The sequence below is a fragment of the Panthera leo genome, chromosome B1 (assembly GCF_018350215.1).
Source record: "Panthera leo isolate Ple1 chromosome B1, P.leo_Ple1_pat1.1, whole genome shotgun sequence".
Lineage (NCBI taxonomy): Eukaryota > Metazoa > Chordata > Mammalia > Carnivora > Felidae > Panthera > Panthera leo.
In genome coordinates, this window is record NC_056682.1 from 25,875,219 (window position 1) to 25,899,325 (window position 24,107).

At 44.0% G+C, this 24,107-nt stretch overlaps 1 long non-coding RNA gene across 1 annotated transcript; it reads right to left on the bottom strand.

Moving 5' to 3' along the window:
* Positions 1-2,260: 2,260 nt before the first annotated feature.
* Positions 2,261-23,727, bottom strand: LOC122217444. Its single transcript, XR_006201491.1, has 3 exons — positions 23,590-23,727; positions 17,751-17,918; positions 2,261-2,857 (listed from the first exon to the last, which is right to left on the bottom strand). It is a non-coding gene; the product is annotated as an uncharacterized LOC122217444 (long non-coding RNA).
* Positions 23,728-24,107: the final 380 nt, after the last annotated feature.

Here is a 24,107-nt window from a genome sequence, read left to right on the forward strand (position 1 = left end):
CTCGGATTCCAGATCCCCTCAGTCCCTGGACTGAGCCTCACTCAGGCCAATGGCTTAACCTCTAGGAACTTCGGTGTTCTGGATATAGAATGAATGGTTGGACTGGACAGAGCTGGTCTCCCACCTCCCTCGGACATCCAGGTCTTACGCAGGCCAATATTACACCTGTGTTTACAGTTTCCAGTAAGTGACTCACTCACTGAGATAGACCGAGTTCGAGATAGTCCTCGGGCTAAATAAATATCTTTTAACAAAGAGTACCACACAGCCCACACCTAGTCAGTCCCTTCCCCCACCTGCCTCTGACAGGCTCTGCACCTTGACCTGGGTGGTTCCTCAAGACGTTAGCGCCCGGGTCACCACCTTGAGAATGCCTGGGTGGGGGCAATGTGGTGAAATGGAATAGGGAGAAGACCCGGGAAAAACACCTGTGGGCTCCTCTCTCTGCCCCTCCTGCTCTCCAGAGAGGTAATAATGTATTGTAACTCCAGTTGGGTCCTCTGCCCTCAGCCCACAGGGATGAGCCTGTGAGCCTCCACCGGCTGAGAGGAGGAAGACTGGTTCCCCTGGAGATTCCTGGGCTTTCTTGAGATCTAGCCCTGAGAGGGTGAGGAGGTTGGCAGAAAGGAGAGAGGGAGAAGACACGTTTGTGAGGCTTGGCTCGGGGGTGAGGAAAGGAGAAAGGTAGAGGGATATAGGGAACGCTTCCTCGTGCTCAAATGTCTGGATTTCTCCTGAGTGTGAATAGCATTTGGGGGAAGGTGTAGTGGGACGGAACCAACACTGGTTAAGTACCTACCCTGCGCCATGCCACCCCAGGACGGGGACATCACTGCTATTTCATAGAGAAGAAAACCGACCCACGAAGTACCACATAACTTGCCTGGGGCCCATTTGCTGAAAAGTGGTAATGCTGGGAGCCGAAGCAAAGGCTGTCTGGCCCCGCTGATGGACGAATCCATGCTGCCATGCTACCTCCTTGTCCCCAAGTACAGGTAGTCCAGCCCTATTTTTCTTTCTTCCCAAAGTGAGGGGAAACCACTGGAACAGACAGGGAAGGAAAACTCTGGTTAGCCTCCAGCAGCAGTCAACAAAACGGAAGGGTCCAGGCCTCTCTTGACCAAGACGTGGGCGGGGTGTTGATAAGCAGACAGGTACAAAGTGGTCTACACTGGAGAAATACAAAAATAGCACAAGGCCGTCCAAGCAATTCAGTTACAGAGGGAGATGGCACACCCCTGGGGTTTGAGAAGCTTCTGGATCCCATGATTCAGGCTAGATATTTCCCTTCTTCCTCTGTAAGGCCTGGGTGGGGACACCCACCTCACAGGCTTGAGTGCACATAGAAGCCACTTGCTTTCCCACTTTATTTTCTTCTGTTTACTTAATTTATCCTTAGTACATAAACAGGCGGAAGAACATAATGATAAGCAAACGCAACGACGTGAGACGGGATTGGCGGTTCTGTGGCATGGGACAGCAGTTGAAGGGTTAATTCAGTCTTTCTGCAAAATAAACTGTGTTCCAAAGTGTTTTCGCTGTGCTCACACAAAATGAATGCATTACGCTGTAGTTGCTGACATATAATGTGCATCTTTTAATGCCAGCGACACGGCCTTAAAGATGGCTTCATCCTGCCTAATGAAAAGAATCAAAAAATACTTCAAAAGACTCACTTAGATCCACATAAAATTCCTATTCTCTGATGCAGTGCTCTACCAGTGACTGTTAAGTATGTTATCTCCTCGGTAAAGCTGCGGTAAGCTCATGCATTTTAATAAACAATTCTTGCTCGAACTTCCAAACTGCATCCTGCAATGCAGGGCCATTTGTGTATACACAGCATTCTGCTTCTGGCTACTTATCAGTCCATTTCATGACATTTTTAACTGCAGGGCTTGCTTGTGTGCCCTGAGACACATCAGACCTTGAAGAAGAGCAATTCCCTTCAAGGTTTTAGTCCAGGAGCACCGTTCTGTACAAGAGAGCAGTTAAATTTGGGGAAATGACAAAGGCGGGGACAGGTAGTGCTTTGGGGTAGGTAAGCGAAAGTCGCTTGGAATTAGAGAAGGAAAAAGGCAGAATGAGGAAGTGCACACCATCAAATTATACTGAGAAGATGCTAGCTGGGGAATTTAAGGGGTGAGACAGTGTGAAGATTGGACCGAAGTAATCCTGTGCCTGATCTCTCCCCTGCCAGAGAATAGGCCCCACACAACAGAGAGGTGTCTCTCCCCTTAACGGGACAAAGGTGTTCAGAAAGGTGTTCAACAAACATTTATTGAGCGCCCTCTACTTAGCACCGGATGAGGTCCTATGAGGAAAATACAAGGTCTATGAGAGGGAGATAATGCAGGGGCAGTGGGGGCTCAAAGAAGGAAAAGACAGAAACAAAAAAAGTGGCTTCAGGGAAGAAGGGGGCTTAGGAGGATGAGCAGGATTTCCATGTGTGGCCAGTGGGGACTTCCCAGACTGAGAGAATGGTATCCACAAAGGGATGGTCATGGGAGAGGCGGGAGACTTTGCAGAGATCTCCTATCCAGTCTGGCTGGAGCACGGTTACGGTTATGGGAGACAAGGCTGGAAACGCAGGGTGGGGCCGGCAGGAAGGCTTGGCCTGCAAGCCAGCCGGGAGGAGAGCATTGACTTTTCTGAGGAACCGGATGATATCATCCAAGTTAGCTTTTCATTAGCTCTACCTGGATCTTCTATCCCAGATAAATTAGGAAGTGGGACTAGAGGCTGGAGACGAGGAGACTGGCTTGGAGTTTCCATCTCTGGTCCAGATGGGAGGTAAGGGGCCTGGATAAGGGAGGCAGCAGTGAGAATGGAAAGCAGGGATGTGGGGTGGACAGTTCTGAAAGACATGAAGAAGGAGATACAGGAGCTGGTTACTTATTGATTCACTGTGAATAATAAGATATTAACTGATAATAATAGCCTACACTGTGGAGTACTCATTCTATGTCAGGCGCTGGGTGCTAAATGGTTTACATGCCTTCTCTTGTGTAAACCTCACAGAAACTCCCAGGTAGGAGTTGCTATAAGGGAGAGGAAGGAATCAAAGATAAGCAGCAGAACTGTAGCCTCCAGAGACTGGTAGACCAATGGTAGCGCTAGGACAGCTAGGGAAGTCAGGACATTGAGTTTGCGGTCTCTTGACCCTGGCACGTGTGGCAGCCATCCAGGGAAAGAAGGTATCCTGCCAGCTGTGGTGTTTGGAGCCATAGGAGAATTGAAGGAGGTTGGGGAATATGAAGAGATGATCTGAAAAGGTGAAGGGCTGGGGCGCCTGGCTGGCTCGGTCGGTTAAGCGTCTGACTTTGGCTCAGGTCACGATCTCTCAGTTGGTGAGTTCAAGCCCCGCGTCGGGCTCTGTGCTGACAGCTCAGAGCCTGGCGCCTGCTTCGGAATCTGTGTCTCCCTCTCTCTCTGCCCCTCCCCCTGCTCGTGCTCTGTCTCTCTCTGTCTCTCAAAAAATGAATAAATGTTAAAAAGAAAAAAAAAAAAGAAAAAGAAAAGAAAAGGTGAAGGGTGGGCAAACACAGTAATCTAGAAGAGGCTGTGGAGAAAAGGAGTAAGGACCCTCTCTTAGAGACTTTCTTAAACCCAGGGCAGTGTGAAGAGATGTCTCCTGGAGAGAACAGCCAGGGAGATGACATGAAAGGAATTCAGGTTGCGGGAAATTGTGTGAGCTGGAGAGTGTCTGAGACCAGCTTAAACTCTTAGTCACTCTGTTCACAACAGCAGGAGTTTCCAGTGGGCCCCATGGAAGGAGAAAATCGGGTGTGAGGAAAATGAGATGGGAAAGGTGGGCTTGAGAGGGCTGTGAGTAGGGAAAAGGGCATTGGACTGGGGGGAAGAAGGTGGCCGCAGATGAGGTAGGGTGGAATCCCTGGGAACCATGGGCACGTGCTGGGCCTGCCTCGGTGGCATCTGGGGTCCCAAAACCGCCACGGAGGAGACTGGGAAGGTAAGGAGGCAAGGAAAAGGTCTTCTGGAAATTTGCTGTGAGGAGCTCATCTGAGTTCTCTCCATCCTGCTGGAAAATGATGTTCTCAGCAAGCCAGTCAAAGGTTGGTTTAGCAAGCATACACAACCCCATTCCACCCCTTGGTTCTCCCTGACTTACAATTAGCTCTTTGGGTTGCCATCCCAGCTTAACCTCTTTCTTCTCTGAAGTGTGGAAATCCAAGTAATCTTACCAGTTAACCCCTGTCCTGTGATTATGGCATCACATCCTTGTGTCCCAGCTTTTTCAAAAAACCTTTTCCAACAGCCCATTCTCCCCCGACTAATGTCCTAGGCAACTCTTCACAGGATAAAACATTCTAAATAATTTACAGTATCATATTCCAAGCACTGAATAGATTCCCCCCCCCCCCCCAAATTGAAAGCTATTATTTAAATAACTGCAGGATGTCAGAATCTCAAACCACATGGGACTGGGAGCCAAGGGTGCAAGACTGTTATGATCTTCCTTTGTGCCCAAGTGCCACAGAGCTCAGATGTCAGGTGTTGAAGTAGGAAAACACTTTATTGTTTGCCTTTTTTAACATAAATACAGTTAGATGTGCATCCATTGACGGATACCTTATTGCAAGCCTCAGTTTTTCAAAATGTCACTTACAGATTGAACTGTGTTCCCCCACACCCCCAAAAAAGATGTATTGAAGTCCTAACCCCAGTTTCTCAGAATGTGACCTTATTTGGAAGTAGGGTCCGTAAAGAGGTAACCAAGTCAAAGTGAGGTCATTAGGGTGGTTCCCAACCCAAAGTAACCGATGTCCTTACAAAAAGGAGGAAAGAGACAGGCTCCCAAAAAAGGAATATAGTGTGAAAACACAATGGGAGAAGAGACCATGTGACCACGTTGATGAATCTGGAAGCTGAGGGAGGCCAAGAACTGGCAGCATACAACAGAAGCTAAAAGAGACAAGGGAAGGTTTTTCCCCAGAGCCGTCAGAGAGAGACTGGCTCTTGCCTCCACCTTGATCTCAGACTTCTAGCCTCTAGGCAATAAACTTGCGTTGTTTTAAGCCTCCAGGTTTTTGGTACTTTGTTACAACAGCCTGAGGAAAATAATACGGTTACCAAAATGAAAACGTTCCCCTGAACGAACGATAGACACTACTGCTTCCAGACGGAAGAGAAAGATTTTTCAAAAATCAGCTCCAGAGAGCATGACACACAGGAGACATGGTAATTAATGCCCCCTACATATGTAATGCCAGACAGTTCTCTGTATTAAGGTCAGTGTCCTTTCGTTCAACCTGCCCTGTGAAGAGAATGGTCATTCTTTCATTGATGGCTCCCTCTTTCTCCGGTTTCAGGTTCTATGGTTAGGAGAAAGTCCTGGTTCCTTACCCGAGCTGGCGTTTGCATGGTTAAGAAACTCGTTACCTCTGCACCCAGGGAGTGTGAATGAAGATGTACCTCAAAGCCCATCAGGGGGGTGTTCTGGGTCCACATACACTTCCAGAGATGTCATTAATGGACAGGAGAGATAATCCATGTCTAATCCTTCAAGGATAAATGGAGACACAGAGGTCCTAAATGACTAACATGACTTGCCCAAGGTCTCCTAAGACATTTCAAAATACTGTTCTGAGCTTTCAAGGTTGTTTGGTTTAAAAAAATTTTTTTTTAACTTTTATTTATTTTTGAGACAGAGAGAGAGAGAACATGAACAGGAAGGGTCAGAGAAAGAGGGAGACACAGAATCCGAAACAGGCTCCAGGATCTGAGCTGTCAGCACAGAGCCCGACGTGGGGCTCGAACCCACAGACTGTGAGATCATGACCTGAGCCGAAGTCGGACGCTTAACCAACTGAGCCACCCAGGCGCCCCTAGGTTGTTTGGTTTTAATGTGGATTGTGAGTTAAGGATGTGAAAATGAGAACTATTTGAGGAATTAATTCATAACTCCCACTGCTTCTCTTTCTGACTGAGCTGGAGCCAGGGTTAGAAAGAAGCAGAATATTCTACATTAGGAAGGGTCACAAAGAAAAAAACAAGCCCATTTGAAAGACCTGCTTAGTTAAAACCTCCTAATGATACAGCTACTATGGAAAACAGGTTAACGGTTTCCTACAAAGTTAACCATAAATTTGTCACGTGGCCCAGGAATTCCACTCTTAGATATCTACCTCGAAGTAGAACTAGGTACACACGAAAACTGGTGCACAAATGTTCACACTGCATAACAGCTAAAGAGTAGAAACAACCCAGATGTCCATCAACTGGTGAATGAATAAATATGCAGTCTGTCCATATGCTGAAATACTATTCAGTAATAAAAAGATTAAATGCTGATACATGTGGCAACACGGATGGAGCTCAGAAAGGTTATGCTAACTGAAAGAAGCCAGACAAAAGATTACTTACTGTGTGATTCCATTTATATGAAATATCCAGAAGAAATAACTTGATAGAGACAGAAAGTAGACTAGCGGCTGCCTGGGGTGGGGGGTGGGAATGGGGTATGGGAGCGAGGGATCACTGTCAATGGGTATGGGGGGATCTTACTCCAATGACGGAAGTGTTCTGAAACTAAACTGTAAATCATGATTGCACAACTTGAAACACTGAGTAAAAATTGTTGAATTACATGCTTAAAATGGTTGAACTTTATGGTATGTAAACTATACCTCAATGAAGCTGTTCATGAAAAGAGAAAGAACGGAGTATCATTGAGCCTTAAAAGTGATGGCAAGTCTAACACCTGCTACACCACGGATGAACCTTCAGGACTTTATGCCAAGTGGAATAAGCCAGTCACAAAAGGAAAATTGCTGGATTCCACTTTAGCTGAGGTCCCTAGAGTAGTCAAATCCATAGAGACAGCAAGCAGAATGGTGGTTGCCGAGGAGGGGAGTGGTGCGAGTGGGGAAGTATTGTTTAGAGGGTGCAGTTTCCCTTTGGGAAGATGAAAAAGTTCTGGAAATGGATGGTGTGATGGATTCATAATGTGAATGTGCTTAGTGCCAGGGAACTGCACATTTTAAAAAAGTTAAAATGGCACCTTTTATGTTGTGTATATTTTATACAATTGAGAGAGAGATTGAGAGAAACGCCTATGTCTCTGTAAGCAAACTGCCTGTTTCTGAAAGATGAAACAGGTCTGAAACATCTCATGTTATCTTTAAGTCACTGAGCCTTAGTCATTCAGAAGACCATCAGTTTTTAAACTCCTGTAGGAAAGAGATCGATTCATAATTCTATGAAGTCACAGAAACTCCAGGCCTATTGCTGCCTGATAAATCATGGATGAGAAAACATCACATGCTTTCCTGTTCAACCATCTCACCGTTGGACATCCTTCTCCCCTTGCCTCGCCCAAGGCAGCTTCGGGTTTGCCTTTTACTAGGTCAGTAGGCTTGTGAATGTCCTGACCTCTGCGTTGTTTTTGTGACATTACCTCTGGGACCCAGTAATCATTCTCCAAACCCAGCCATGTGAATGTCATTACACGGATCGTATCTTAGGGGCTGTCACTTGCAAAGGTAAGCCAGTGCTCTGAATCAAGTTTGCCTGAGGAATGTTCAATGGAAGGAAAAAAAAAAGGCTTCTATTTATCTAAAAAGGACGCGTCATTTGCCACCTGCTGTAAAGTTTTATAAGCATGTTGAAAAACAAAATGTTTCCTTTGCCTATTCCCCTTAAAGTAAAGTGGTCTTTTCTCTTCCCCCCTTTTTTTTATGGTTCTCATAGGAAACATACCCTAAGAGGATTGAAAGCCAATTTTTTGGACTCTTAAAGCATTTTACTAATAACCAGCATTGGCCCTTTCTAGGAGTAAAATCCCATTTGGATACAGCACAACTGTATAAGATGTAACTCTGAGGACATCTTATTTCTCTCCATATTCTACCGTGTTGTGAGACCAAAAATACTTTTACCCACTTCCTCCTTTCATGTTTCTGAGAGCATGAATTGAGTGACAGGACAGATGGTGCGTGATTTCTGTGCTGGGTGGGGTGGGACCGGATGACAAGGGGGAGCAAATAAACCTTCTCATCTAGGACCTGTAGATACGTGCCCCCTTCCTTCAATTTCAGGCCCGTGATATGTAATTGATGTGGATTATCTATAACTTAACTATCCAACCCCAGGGCGTCCTACAAACACTGGCTCTTATTAGCAAATTACTTCTCCCCAAGTCATAATGTCGTAGAATTAGCATTTTCACGTGGGGAAGACTTGCATAGTCAGAACAGTCAATAATCAAGTATAGAAGACTGGGGGTGGGGGGCAGGGAGTGGCTTATTTATTTTTCGGATGCCCTGTTTAAACTCCCAGACAGCATTGCCCACAATATCACCCTTGCTGTACTTTGTGGAGTCAGGGTAACCTGCTTGTGGATTTACAGCCCTAACTGGTTTCTGACATCTAGAAATGGTGGCTGAGAGGCTCCCAGAAGGATGCTTGGTAGAATGTCCTGTGGTCACAGAAGGTAGCAGAGTCACCAAGCTTTGCAGTGACCAATGAATGGGGGAAGGGGACCACCGACCATCCCGTGTCTAGAAAGGGGGAGGGGAGAAAACCTCCAACTAATTTACTGGAAAGCCCCAGGCCTTGTTAAGGAGGCTTTAGGATAATAGCTCTTTTGACTGTTCAGTTTTTTCCCCTTTTAGAAGTGGCAGTGGTGGCTGGCAGAGAGAGCCATGGAGAGAGCAGGGCAGGAAAGGGGTCAAAAGACACGTGATGGGGCTGATTAACAAGTAGGCTTTTTAAGCAGTGGCCAGGGGACACCTGCAGCTCTTCTAGACTTGCTTGCCCAGTAGGGGTTGTTTGAATGAGAAAACAGCTTCCAAAAAGATGTAACACAAGAGCATAAAAGGAAAAAGAAAAAATGTGCATTTGTGAGATGAGGGAATTGTAGAGTTTTATCCCTGATTCTTCTCTAAAGAAACCTTTTATTATCTAATATTCTCATCAGTAGGTCAAGGCTCACAAGATGAGGAGAAAGGGCTCATCACCAGGGCACTGTGCTGGTGTTTTCCTCAAAAAGGAATTTGCTTTCAAACAGACATGCATTCACTAATCTCTTTTCTTAAAAAAAAAAAAAGAGAGAGAGAGAGAGAGAGAGAAAGACAAGAAAGAAAGAAAGAAAGAAAGAAAACCACAAACACAAAATCTCTTCCAACTCAGCTGACTGAGTCCGAGTGGGGATGACAGCAGCATTCACTTGCATGATCCCACAGAGCTAGTGTCCAGAATGAAAATAAATGTGACTTTTCAAATCAGGGCATAGTGTTGCTTTGTTTGTAATTCAATTAAAGAACAGGCATTACAATGTTATTGTATGACAGGGGAGATAATGAAGACATCCACATCTTTTGGGCTGCAATAAAGCAACACCTGTACTTGACAGATTGGCATCAGTATCTTAAGAAAGCCAGAAGGGGACAGTTCCTGATTTCCAAGGGGCTGTTCTGAGTGTGGTGGGGGTGAAGGAGCAAAGGGACAAAATCCCCATACCTTCCAGAGTCAACCAGCTTAGCCCAGCTCTATACCAGATGGTTATGTTTCATATCTACTGATATTTCCTATAATTAATAAAGCCTTCCTTGATAAAAACCAATTGTGTGATTAGACAGACAGATAGATATGATCCATAGATCTATCTATCTGATATCTAACTCTCCCTATTGAGATACTAACTTGCCCAAGAAGGTCAGCCATTTAAATTTGGTTTTAGCCAGACTTGAAAGGAATTAAATGGAGTATCATCATTGCCACCTTTGGAAAGTCATCATTGCCACCATGATTCTGGAAGCAGGATTGGATGTTCCTACTTAGCGCTTTCACTGGCCTCAATTTCCTTGTCTGTAAAATACAGTTAGTGATACCTTCCTCAAGCGGTTGCTTTAAAAATTAAGCAAGCTAAGTTATGTAAAATGCCTACTTCAGAACCTGGTGTCTTCGGTCTTACTACATTTGGGCTATTATAACAGAGTGCCATAAACAACAGACATTTATTTCTCACAGTTCTGGAGGCTGGGAGGTCTATGATCAAGGCACCAGCAGACTCAGTGTCTGGTGAGAGCCCACTTCCTGGTTCACAGAAGACTGTCTTTTTGCTGTGTCTTCATATGGTGGAAGGGGTGAAGGAGCTCTCTGGGGTCTATTTTATAAAGACACTCATCCCATTCAGGAGTGTTCCACTCTTAGGACCTAATCAGCTTCCAAAGATCCCACCTCCTAATACCATTACCTTGGGGGAGGTTTCAATATATAAACTTTGGGGTGACCCAAACCATTAGTCTATAGTACCTGGAATACATTACACTCAATAAAGGATGGATGTTGTTAGAGCATTCATCAGAAAGTTAAATCTATTCATTCACTCATTCAGCACATTTTTATTGAGGACACACCCTGTGCCAGGCTCTAAGCAAGGCCTAGTGATACAGTGATGAGCTAAACAGATATGCTTCCTGACTTTCTGAACTGGGCAGGATAGTGGGAGTGGCTGGGAGGCAATGACACAGCCAAACAGAACCATGCATTTTTTTAATATTATATACCCTTCTTTAAAAAATTTTGTTTATTTACTTTCGAGAGAGAGAGAGAGAGAGAGAGAGAGCACGAGCGTGGGAGGGGCAGAGAGAGAAGGAGACACAGAATCTGAAGCATAGGCTCCAGGCTCTGAGCTGTCAGCACAGAGCCCAACACAGGGCTTGAACCCATAAACTGTGAGATCATGACCTGAGCCGAAGTCAGATGCTTAACCGACTGAATCACCCAGGCGCCCCTAAATTTTTTTTTTATTGAAGTATAATTAACATACAGTATTTATTAGTTTCAGGTATAGGGACCATGCATTCTTTTTTTTTTTTTTTAAGTTTTATTTATTTATTTTGAGAAAGACAGAGACAGTATGAGCAGGGGAGGGGCAGAGACAGAGGAAGAGAGAAAGAATCCCAGGCAGGCTCTACACTGTCAATGCAGAGCCAGACGTGGGGCTCGGACTCATGAAACTGCAAGCTCATGACCTGAGCAGAAATCAAGAGTTGGATGCTTAACTGACTGAGCCACCGAGGCGCCCCTAGGGACCATGCGTTCTTGATGGCAAATTGTGACAGGTGTTCTGAAGGGCAATACTTTATTAGGTCACAGAGCAGGGGACTCCACTTCCCAGAGAGTTAATGAGGTCTTCCTGATGACTCATATTGTGGCTGAGGTTGCAAGGATGGCGGGTGACCACTTGGAGAGTGAAGCATGACACGGAAGCGGGATGTGGGAAAGGGTATCTGTTCTGTTGTGTTTCATTTCATGCTCTTGCAGGATCAGGATATTTATTGGTGTGAATTTGGAAGAACTAAATTCCAGCGCTTTTTCTGGCATCTGAGTTGTTACTCTCTGGCGTCACAGGGGATGCAGACAATGCAAAGGAGGGAGATTAAGGGGTTTTCAGGAAAGACACCTGGGTGAGGATAATGGAGGCAAATAGGAAGGCACCAATAGGATCCTGGGGTAAAGCCACGAAGCACTGAGCTGCGAGTCAGCAGCTGAATTCTGTTCCTGGCTAGGAGTTCTAGTTTACAGATGAGAAAACTGGGGTTCAAAAAGATTATGTATTCACCCAGGATATACCCCTAGTAGGTGGTGGAACTTAGACTACAATCCAGGCCTTTTTACCCCAGGTCTTTTGACTACAGCACAAATGGAAGATTTGAGAAAATAACTCCTAAGTTTCTTTAATAAAGTTCAATGTTATGAAAGATCCCTATAGTGTTTCCTTAACAGCATAACAGAAGAAGAAGATGAAGGAGAAGAAGGACAAGGAGGAGGAGGAGGAGGAGAGAGAGGAAGAAGAAGAGGAAGGAGAAGAAGGAGAAAGAGAAGAAGTGTAAAGTAAGGTAAGCAAGGAGAGGAAAGAGAGACAGAAAGAAAAAGAGAAAGAAAAGAGAAAAGAAAAGAAGGGGAAAAAATCTTAAATTCTATTTATGACTTTTCAACTTTGGAATTTGTCCAATTTAATTATTTATAGATGCATTAAAATCCACATCAGAGCGTTCACCAGTCGAAGGTTTTGTCTCCATTTCACCGTAAGGGCAAACACTAGAAAGACATGGGACTTCTCCACCATATTATCATAATGGTTATTTCAGCCAATACTTGGTTATTATCTGTGCCAAATGCAGGGCAAACTGTGGAGGCATGAACCCCACAGAAAGTTCCAAACCGTTCTGAGTCATTAGCTCCAATATCCTCGCAGCTCCGAAAGCAGCCAAGCTGGAGGTCTTTGCTAAGCTTCGTTCCCTTAACCTCTTTCCACGCTATTGTTTTAAGCCTATAGGTTAAGAAATCAAAGACAGTGCAAAGAAAGTTTACTTTGCCCTCAGGGTAGACAGCAAGTTAAATCACCAAGTTGACATTAACATCTCAGTCTAGGCATTCCTTGTCCTTTTGTTACTGGCACCAAACCTATTTTTTTAAATGTTTGTTTATTTATTTTGAGAGGGGGGGGGGTGGGCAGAGGGAAAGGGAGAGACAGAATCCCAAGCAGACCCCTCGCTGATAATGTGATGAGGAGGGGCTTGGTGTCACAGACTATAGATCATGACCTGAGCCAAAATCGAGGGTCGGACGCTTAGCCGACTGAACCGCTCAGGCGCCCCACTTGCAACAAACCTTCCTTTGGTTTCTCCAAGTGTGAGCCAAATATGCTTCTCCTTTGGCATTTCCTTATTCCCTAAACCACAGTGACTGAAGACACTGTTCTTCGTGCCCATGTCTGCTTCAGCTGCCCCGCCCCCCCCCCACCCCCGCCGGCTGCCAGACACAGTTTTTCTCTTTACATTTTTGTAAGAAATCTAAATGTCTTGTCATTTAAACATAATATCAAAGTCTCCAAGGTGTTTATTTCTGTTTCTCTATTAGAAGAAAGGGAGCATGATAAAAATCGTGCGCTGTCGTTCTCATAGAATTTCAATATTTTAAAACTAAAATGTTGCTAAGAGGCGCATCTCTCCCACTCACCAAAAAACCTTAATTTAATAAAAAAAAATGTTTAAAAAATTAGAATCTGGGGTGCCTGGTGGCTCAGTTGGTAGAGCGTGTGACTCTTGTTCTTGGAGTTGTCATTTTTTTTAATGTCTATTTTTGAGAGAGAGACACACACACACACAGAGCACAAGTGGGTGAGGGGCAGAGAGAGAGGGAGGCACAGAATCCAAAGCAGGCTCCAGGATCTGAGCTGTCAGCACAGAGCCCGATGCGGGGCTCAAACTCACAGACTGCAAGATCATGACCTGAGCCGAAGTCGGACTCTTTACTGACTGAGCCACTTAGGCGCCTGTTGAGGCCCATATTAAATGAGCTTAAAAAAAATAAAAAAGCAGAATCTCCTTTTTTTTTTTTTTTTTGTGGAATAGACTCAGGACTGACTTTGGAACTTGTTATTAGTATTATGTAGAAATAGCTCCTGGGCTCTTTATGGAATAGAAAGTGACTAGAATTGAGATACTCTGAGGTGATTGATACACATACAAAAATAAACATCTATGAAAACAGCATGTTAATAGTAGACTTATTTTTATCCAATGTTATAGTAAAACAGAAAGATCTTCTCAACACTGGCCCCAAATTCCATTATTTAAGACTTTTCAAGAGGCATATCTAGGAATGTACAGACCAGAAAGTGCAGTGGCTTTCCAAGACCATAGAGAAAGAAAATAAGGGCAGTTCCTGTTAGCATACAAACTATTTCAAAGAAAACCAGATCCTTTTTTAAGCAGGAAATGACCCTATTTGGGGGATGAGGCCATTAGAAAACGTTTGTGTTCAGAAATGTATGTCATCTGCGTGTCATGAGATCCCCAGTCTAAGATATAACTCAAGACTGGCTACATTGGGTCCTATCATGGGAGAGTGATCTCATTTACTTAAGAAAAGAAAAGATATTGTTGCCCTTTGGGATGCTAATACTAGATCACCATACAGACACTTCCCTCATTTCTCTTAACAACCTATCAAGTGTGTATAAACTATGAGGTTATATAAAGTCTATATAGTTCCATAAGGTTTCCAACTACCTTGCAAAGTAATACTTAATTTACTTCTTCCAAATTCTGTCATTTTTCTACCTTCAAAGGATAATTCGACTTCCTCTTTGGGCTCTGGGGAAGCAGTTCATACTCTCTCACCACTCTGATTTCCTCAAATCTCTCTGGGTCTTTCCCTAAGCTTCCATAGACCAGTGCACTGTAGACATGCCTCCTTAAATCTGTCCTCAGTTGACAGATGCATTCACCCTACGGATGAGTTTTTCCTTCCATATTTTTTATTTTAATCAGTTCCACCTATAAAGCTCTTTACTCACCCCGCCGCCTCCATCTAAATTCTATTCATCTTGCAAAGTTCATTTTGAGGTCATTGCCCCCACACCTCGTTCTTCTTGTTCTCCACCTGTGACCTCCTATATCATTTATATTGGTCCCCCTTCATTACTTCCACACCTTGTTTCATTGTTCTTCCCCATTTTACAGTTTTCTTTCTTGCTCTTGCCTTGTCAGTCAGCCCAAAGGTCAGAAACCCCGATTTACACTCATTTTACATCCCTCTTAACCTGTAGGAGTGAGCTTTCCATGTAAGAGGAGCCATATGTGTGTTTTAGAGTCTTTGATGGTTTCCCTGCCAATCTTTGCCAAGAATATAATCAGTCTAAGTCTGTCCTCTTGAGTTTATTCTCTACCTGGATCGTTCTGTTGCTGTCTATGCACACAGGATGCCTGAGAGAACAGCAGAAGCTTGTGATTTTAATATAAAGAAGCAGAAAAGGGATTCAGTGGATTAGCATGCTGGTAGATGAATACTGTGCAGTGGACAGATTTCATGGAGACATCTAAGAATTCCATGATATCTTTGTGTGAAAGAAGGAAAAATAAATTGTGTTGAATCCAAGTCATTTCTGGGTCCTGAAACAATTATTACTCATTCTAAGTTAATCCACTGGCCTTCTGGATTTTATATACTGTATCAATCTCATAGGCTTGTCCTGCCACCATGGCCGATGTTCAGGGTGCTGATAACAGCCCAGGTTCTCTGCCCTGGCCAAGCCCACCACACACACCTGGTTCACATCACCACTTTTCTGAGCCAGGGGCCTCATCTGTCCCTTACACGGTCTCTAACATTACAAGCCCAGTGCTAAGCCGACAGCAAAGTGATGGGTTGCCAAAAAAAGTCGGTACAATCTTAGCACCATTGCAGTGTTGGGTGATGGGCTACTGGGCAGAGCTAAGGCCTAGCAGAGCCAAAGAGTCTGGACACTGCTGATGAGAAACAGTAAGAGCCTGGAAGCTGTATCACCCAGAAAAGAAGGTTTCATGGAAAGGGGGGAGCAGCAGGATTAAAGTCCACCTATATGTGATAGAGGGTAATATGGAAGTAGGCCTTTGTGTAGACGAAAGCTAGGACTCGTGAGGGTAAATTATAAGGAGGCTCAGTAAGTTTATGGATGCGGACAGCAAGCTCCCAACACTGGTAAAATGTATGGACTTGAGTTCAGATAATTAACCAAGATTTTATGGAAGAGGGGCGCCTGGGTGGCTCAGTCGGTTGGGCGTCCGACTTCGGCCCAGGTTGTGATCTCACGGCCCATGAGTTCGAGCCCTGTGTCGGGCTCTGTGCTGACTGCTCGGAGCCTGGAGCCTGCTTCGGAGTCAGTGTCTCCCTCTCTCTCTGACCCTCCCTCGTTCATGCTCTGTCTCTCTCTGTCTCAAAAATAAATAAATGTTTTTTTAAAAAAAAGATTTTATGGAAGAGCTTCCTGCATTGCATGGGGCTAAAAAGTAGGCGCTTCCTAATGCTGTATACAAATTACTCTAACTCTGAGATCCTTTGAGTGTTATTACAATTTTCAATTAACTTATGTCTTTTCATGGGATGTAGTCACTGTAAACAAATAAGATTCCAGCTTCTGATATGAAGATAAATCAAGATTTCATGCAAGGGCAGGACTTAGAAGGTGGGGGTGGTGCATGGGAAGGTTTGCCCAATATCAGTCTTGATATCTTCCTTGGAGTAGTTTTTCTTGAGAACATGGTGGTTATGCAGAAGGCAATACTGACTTTCTTCCCTCCTTCCCAGTATACCACTCGATACATTAACCAGATTTAAGGTATTTGAAAACCTCTAAAAGTTTGAAAAACACCGATCAGTTGCTTTAAATGTGTCCAGCCTTCTTTTCATGTCAACTTACAACAGATAGGAGTGGCAAATAATTAAACTTTTGGGGGGAATTGTTCTTTGGAGAAAAAGTGCCATTTGCTATTTTTATACATACTATCACATTTATTCTCTAAATTAATTCCATCAGAGAAGCATCAGTATTCCAATTTTACAGTGGACAGAGTTGGGGAAAGCAAGATGCTTACACAAGTTCACACACCCATCAAGTTGTGGAGCTTGTCTCTGAATCTAGGCCAGCGCCAGCCATATATCCTGCATATTCTGGGAAGACAGAAGGCAACGTTTAGAGATGCCCCTTACTTCCGAAAAGAATGGCTTGGCTTTAGAAGGATACAGCAGTATTTGCTTAGCAGACAAGAACTCCCGCTTTGGCACTGGTGTGAGGTTGACTATCACCCCTGGTCTCTAGAGTGCCCTTCAGCAAGTTCATTCATTTCTCTAGGTCTCTGTATCCTTGTTTGACAAATGGGAGTGCTGATAGTACCTTCCTCGTGGGATGTGATTAATAGTAAATGAAAGAACACGTAGAAAGCACCTAGCATAGCATGAACATAGAAAGTTAAGTTCCAGACATTATGAAGAACATATTCTTTTTCACCTTATAGCTCTCTACTCAGAAGGTTGCTGGTGAGGGTCAGAAGACATTAGTGTAGAGCTAAGTTATAGGGAAACAGCAGAGGAGAGAGAGACAGGACAAGCAGATTGTGCCTTGGAAGTTAGGTTTATCTGGTAACAGTAGCACTCTTACTGGCTGTAATGGATTCCTCTGTAAAAGGAATCCTCTCCCTACCTCTCCCTCAGTGCCTCACACAGTGCTCACATGCTCACTGTCCCATTCACTCAGGTAGATGGTCTCATTTGGAGGAAGAAAAGAGCACACCGCTTAGAAAAGGCAGTAATTCACCACTTACACAAAGTACAGACTGGGGTGATAAACAGTTTGGTGATCATGATGAATGGTATTGTTCCCAGGACCTCAAAGCAAAGTACAGACTACACTCACGATGAAGGCAACAGTAGGTCAGAGCTGCACGAATGACTTAGACACATTCCCCTGTGGGAAGACCCCATTTTGCAGAGAAAAAAGCAGACGCAAAACTCCGAGCCAATGAGGGGCATGCTTGGCACCGGGAAAGGAAATGTTTAAATTATATTCCGGAGGTAATTCAGTAGCTCGAGCTACCGGTGATGCAATTTGAGGTGTTCCCTTCCATCGGAAAGACCTAGATGCTCTTATATTTCTTTCGACGCCCCCTTCCCACCGGTCAAACCTCTTATTTCACTTCCCTTCACCTTCTTACAGTAACTGGGATTTAACCATACTGTTTCTGCTAACAGTGCCTGCCTTGTAATCCAATTGTAACTTGGGCTGGCACTTAAAGTGACACATCACTGTCCCCGAAGCTCCTTTGCTAACTTAGGAGCAGCGCCCCTGACTTTTGCAGCTTTTCAAGGCAAATGAGAAACATGCCTTGTTTATTTTATTCATTCATTCATTCATTCATTCATTCATTTTATTTAATTTATTATTTGCCTCTCCACTCTACCTTCTTGAGTTGCAGTCCAGGCATAGAAAGAGGGCAACCAAACTCACTCGGATGACGTGCTTTTAGTGCCCTTCTGAAGCCAGAATGAGAATGAGGCTCCTCTTCCTGGGGGACCATGCCTGCAGCATCTTCGTGCAGCAAGGTTAACACTGACTTGATGTTTTCAACCTTCAAATAGATAGGAAGAAGGTTTGATAAATAAACCCAGGCACTGGCAAACTCGGCAGAAGTATTGAGAATTGGGTGGAGAACAGGGCTTGCCCTCTGCTGCTTCCCTTCCTTCTCCTTTCTGCTCACCTGAGGTCTGGGAGAGCATGCAGGGTCAGTAAGGCTTTCAGAATTGCCCTTCTTCATTTTCCAGGAATCGTGGTCTTTCTCTCCCTCCGGACACTTGCACGATCATACACCTCTTTCTCGGAAGTCACATTTAGTGAGGCGTAATTTCTATATAGTAAATTCACCCTTTTTAGGTATTGCAGATCTACGAATCTTGGCAAACACCTGCAGTCTTGTGACCACCACCACAATCAGGATACAGAATACTTTCATCACCCCAAAAAGTTTCTTCATACCCCTTTGGAGTCAACCCCTTCCTGACATCTCTAGCCCCTGGCAATCACTCATCTGTCCCTCTAGTTTTGCCTTCTCTGGAATATCATATTAGGAGAATCATACACCACGTAGTATTTTGTGTCCGGCTTCTTTCACTTAGTGTAAGGCTTTTGAGATATATCCGTGTAGCTCCATGTAGTAGCAATTTGTTCTTTTTTTTTTTTTTTTTACTTCTAAGTAGTATTCCATGACATGGATATTCGAAAATTTGTTTACCCATCCACCAGGAGATGGATATTTGATTAGTTTGTGCATTTTGGTGATTTTGAATGGAAATTGATTTCAAAAGGTTTTTTTTTTTTTTTGCAAGTTAGGTCAATATTGTTTTTTAGTAACTTACCATAACTTACTCATGTAACAATTAGCAACTATACTTTCGGTTTGATACTAAGAAATTATCTTTTAGGGTGCCTGGGTGGCTCAGTTGGTTAAGCAGCTAACTTCGGCTCAGGTCATGCATGATCTCATGGTTTGTGAGTTCTACCCCACGGCAGGCTCTGTCCTGACAGCTGGAGCCTGGAGTCTGCCTCGGATTCTGTGTCTCCCTCTCTCTCTGCCCCTCTGCTGCTCATGCTCTGTCTCTCTCTCTCTCTCCCTCTCAAAAATTAAACATTAAAAGAAAAATTTTTAAAAAAGAAATTATCTTTTGCCTTTTCAGCTGAAGCATTTGTTCCAAAATATGATCATAACCAGGGCAGGCTGGCCATGGGAACTTGTCACAGATGTTTCAACAGGCAGTCTTCTTTCTGTACTTGCCATTCAAGGCCTATGACTTTCCACTTGGAGAGCAGAGCACTACCTCTTATCCCTATCTGAACAGGCAAATGTACTGCTGGCCAAAGGGACTGAGAAGGTGGCCATTATAGCTGCCCAAGGTCCAGCAGTCCCTTTTGCAATAAGGCCATGATGTCAATAATTGTATGTGAACGGATTGTCAAGTTCCTCCATAGGAAACTAGGGGCTCAACTTTAATTCTTCAAACTCTGTTACATATTGAAAATTTCATACCTGAGAAGGAAGAAGAGCAGTACCTATAAAGACATCAAATTGCCAAGATGTGTTAAATGCTGATTTATCATATAGCGAATGCACCTAAAATGGAATTTGTGTTTTAGATACATTCGCCTCAGGCATCATAGTGTTACAACATGCCGTGGTATTGTGGTATCATGTTGCAAAACTATCCCTGTTGAAACTTCCCTCTCTCTCTAACCTCCTTCTTTTCCCAGAAAGGGGGGGGGGGGGGGGGCGGGGAGGAGAGAAAAAGGGGTTAGGGAGTGGAGAAGAAGGAAGTAGAAAACTTAGGTCTAAATACAGCAGTTTTTATCTTAGAATCTCAAAAGTTGTTTTCAGAATCAACCCGCTTGCCAGAATCAACCTGACTGCCAGGACAGGGGAAACTAGGGAGGAAGTAGAAAGAATTTTTGTGGAGAACCACAATGTGGTGGTTAATTTCATGTGTCAACTTGGCTGGGCCATGGGTTACCCAGATATTTGGTCAAACATTATTCGGGATGTTTCTGCTGAAAATATTTTTTGAATGAGATTAACATTTAAATTTGTGGACTGTGAGTAGAGTGTATTACTTCCATAATGCCGGTGGGCCCCGTCCAGTCAGTTGAGGCCTGAATAGAACACAGTCTTGACCTCAGGAACAAGAAGAAATTCTGCCAGCCGACTGCCTCTGGATTTGAACTGCAACTTTGCCCCTGAGTCTCCAGCCTGCCATGCAGATTTTCGATTTATCATACTTCCACAATTACAGGGGCCAATTCCTTAAAATCTCTCTCTCTCCCAACCCCTTCTCTTTCCACACACACACACACACACACACACACACACACACACACACACACCCTGTTGGTTCTGTTTCTCTGGAGAACCTTGACTAACACACGCCACAAGTCAGTGGCAGATTGAGTGCAGTGGTTGATGACAGAGGCTCTGGAGCCAATTATCTGACCTCAAATGAAGGCTCTGTCAATCATCAGCTGGGTTCAGTTTCCTCATCTGGGAGGCAAGTCTACTCCCCTTGTGGAAATGTGAAGGCACAAGGGCTCTAGGAACCCAGCTGCAATCATCATCATAATTAATATCTGAGTCCGAGTGGCACTTCTTTAAAAATTGGCCCAGGTTTGCAAAGAAATGTACTGTTTCTAGAAGCCTTGAATATGGCAGTGTTCACAAGTTTTGGGATGACGGAACAGTTATAGCTAGGTAAGCCTTTCTATCAAGATTTATCTACTTGTTATCAAGTACTTACAATGCAGAGTTTTACCTAAATTCAATCCACCAAACAAACACACAGTGAACATTATTATCCCAATTTTATAGGTAAAGAAACAGGCAGAGAGGTGAAGAATGTCACCTGAGGTCACACAATAAGGCAATAGCACAGACCTTGGGGGACTTGTCACCACAACATCAAACTGAAAGCAAGACACACATGCCCATACACACACACACATGTGCACACATGCACAAAAACTCCTACAGAATCACAAAACTTCCACAGTTGGGAAAATATTAGACAATTTATTCCAACCCTCTCTCAAGCCGTTAATCTCTTCCCTAGCATCCGCTTAAACGAGCACTGAGCCTCAGCTAAATATTTTCTGTCCAGGAACCCAACGGCTACTGAAGCAGCTATTTCTATTTTTGGATAGCTCTAAATGCATCACTTTGTTGTTTTGTTTGCTTCTTATACAAGCCCAGTCTATTTACCAATGTCTCCTCCCCTTCGGTGACAATCCTGTACCTGGGAGCCAGGCAGGCTATTTGCACACGGGTATGTGCTTCCCTTGTCCAATTCATCTTAATTTGAACGATCTATGTGGCAGAGTAATTTTGAAATATCAAGTAGTTTTGTTGGTGCGTTTACACATTTCTATGTACCTGCCTTGTCCTTCCTTCATAAATCACCTAGGACATTTCTGTCTACTGCCTCAAGGAAGGGAAAACAGTGGAAGACTGAGGACACAGCCAATTCTGGGACAGAGCAGAAGGAGCGTTGCATTGGAAGGAACTTTTCAGGTACCAGTGAGGACACCGGTGTGCCTGATGACGAGGGCCTCTCCGGGATGCCGGCCCAGATGGGCAATGTCCAAGGACTAGATGAATCCCAGACTCCATAGTGCCCTAGACACCACAATGGGGCATGAAACAAAATTTCAGTTGGGTGATAGAAGAATCTAGTTATAGTCCTCGCTCAACTGAGTGTACCGAATGAGATCTACATCGGCTTTAATTCCTCAATGAAAAGAAACTAGAGAAAATGATTCTCTGCCTTGGGAATAGTCTTATCCCTGGAAGGGTCTGGATAGAAGGGCGGGAAATCATGGTCCCAAGAAAATACCCTGAGAGTCATGGGCATATATGTTTATCTTATATTGGTTCCTCAGCTCATTCCATCCAGCTGTCAATATTTCTTCAAAAAAAATTTTAGTAAGGGCTTGGTGCATGCCAGCAATGTGCCGATCACTGGAAAATCAAAGACAAGGGAGCTTGTTATCAGGAGGAGAACTAAAATGTAAGCAAGCACGTGGGAATGACAAAATTAAATTGGTTTAAAAACATGTAAGATGGTCTCAGTTTCCTTTCCTCTTAAAGGATCTGTTTAAAGGAAGTTACCTGAATTTTTATTTTTAAAAGTGATTATTATTAAGTAGCCAAGGTGCTATTGAATCTATCTCTTGAACCTCGTGAGACCCTGAAAGAGACCGTCAGGGAGTAGAAATTCTAGAGAGCTGAACTTTACAATCGTTGGGATCACCCTGTGGAGTGCAACTCCACTCATAGTTCACAGGCAGGCAGGCTAGGCAGTGTTTGGCTTTCTTGCTGGTGATTGTGGCCTTTTGTAGGACAATGTAAAGGCATGAACTAGATAACATTATTGAGCAGTGGTGCTCTGTGCTTGACACGTATTATTTTATTTCATCCTAGCAACAACCAATGAAATAAGTACCATTGTTAACTTGTATTATTGATAAGGAAATAAAAGCTTAGAAGGTAAAGTAACATACACGGGTAGTTAGGGGTAGTACAAAAATTCAAGTCCAAGTCTGATCCAGAACAAAATCATTTACCTGCTATATATTATTGCTCCCTAAAAAAATGCAGAACAGGCATTTTAAAACCCAAAGAGTTATACATCAGTCCTTCTGGACTAGTATCCTTCTGGATCTATTATGAATGCCAGTATCATGAGTAACAGACTTCTCAAGGATCTCATTTTTTACTAGTTTGGGAATTAGTCATATGGCCCAACCACCTTTAAGAGAAGGACACAAATAATTACTTTAAAACTTGAGACAGTTTAACCGAATTACTCAGGAAAAGGGCAATCCGGTTTTAAACAAAGACAAGCTGAAACTCTGCAAAATGTTCTTATGTTAGCTACTTGACTATTAAGATTCTCTTAATAAAGTTGTAAACTGTCATAAAAAAAAAAAAAACTTGGAACATTATCTGGGTTTGGGAACTACGAAGTCAGTGATTCTTCTGGGATTATCTCTTTTGAATTAGCGCAAGTCATGGCCTGCCAAGAAAATTACTCTCCAAAGCACAAGAAACACGTCTAGTGTGGCTGGTACCCTTGTTTACATAACAGTGTTTATGCTGTATGCATAGATACACATCCACACACTGTATACACACACCTTTCAGGCACACCAGTTGAGAGGTTTTTGTGGTTTGCCATTCTTCCATTGCTTCCAAGAGACCAGAGTTAGCCCTGTCTTCATTCTATGACTCTTCTGTTCCAATCTAAGACTATATTTGCCTTGGCTTTTTCCTTTTGTGCGGAATCCACACTGATGATCTCACAGCAGGTTGCATTCAGTATTGCACCTCCTTCTCCTCTCCAACAATTTCCCATCACCCCTCATTATCACTGTTTTCACGTGCTCTGTAGATTTGTTTCCTGGACAAATGTCCAGGCAGTGATGAGGTTAGTCACGTACTGCTAGAGTAATGACACCATAAAGAAGGTGGGGGGGGGGGGTGCCCAAGGGTGGTGCCTGCTGTAAGACGTCATAGGAACATGGGGGAGGGGGATGGGAAGAGCTAGCTTTTACGGCACAAGGGATATTTCCCAGCAGAGATGGTATCTGATCAGGATCTCATAGGATGAGTAATAGCTGTTCCCAAGAAAGCGAAACCACATGGAAGGGCAGGGAAGAGTCTGGACCGAAGGATGCACCACCTCATTTGTTTTGGAGACCCTTACCTTTGAGCGAGCTCCTGCTTCACCCCACTGCCTGCTGCCACAGTGTGGACGCTACCAGGGGAAGATCGAGGAAGCCATCTTTGAAATTGACAAAATGCCTTCTGACCTCTGACCTCAGTTAAGCTCTAACTTCTCTGTCTGTGCCTTCCGGAAACAGTGCCTTGTGGTAGAAAACACATGGGCAGCTTTTTTCCTCCAAGTGCCTTGCAGGGTAGGCTCGCCCTGGGTGGTGCCGGTTGTAGCTATCACCACGGAATCCCCTCCCCCGCCCCATTTTTTAAAAAGTTTATTTATTAATTTTTAAGAAGGAGATTGATAAAGAGCATGTGAGTCCACGCAATAGTTCAGAGCCTGATGCGGGGCTCCAACCCAAGAGTCAAACGCTTAACGGACTGAGCCACCCAGGCGCCCCGGAATTCCCTTTATCTGGACTAGATGAGACGTAAGATCTACCAGTGGTGCATTTAATCAAAGAACTGCCCTTAGGACTTTCCTTATTTAGCGAAACTATTGTTGAC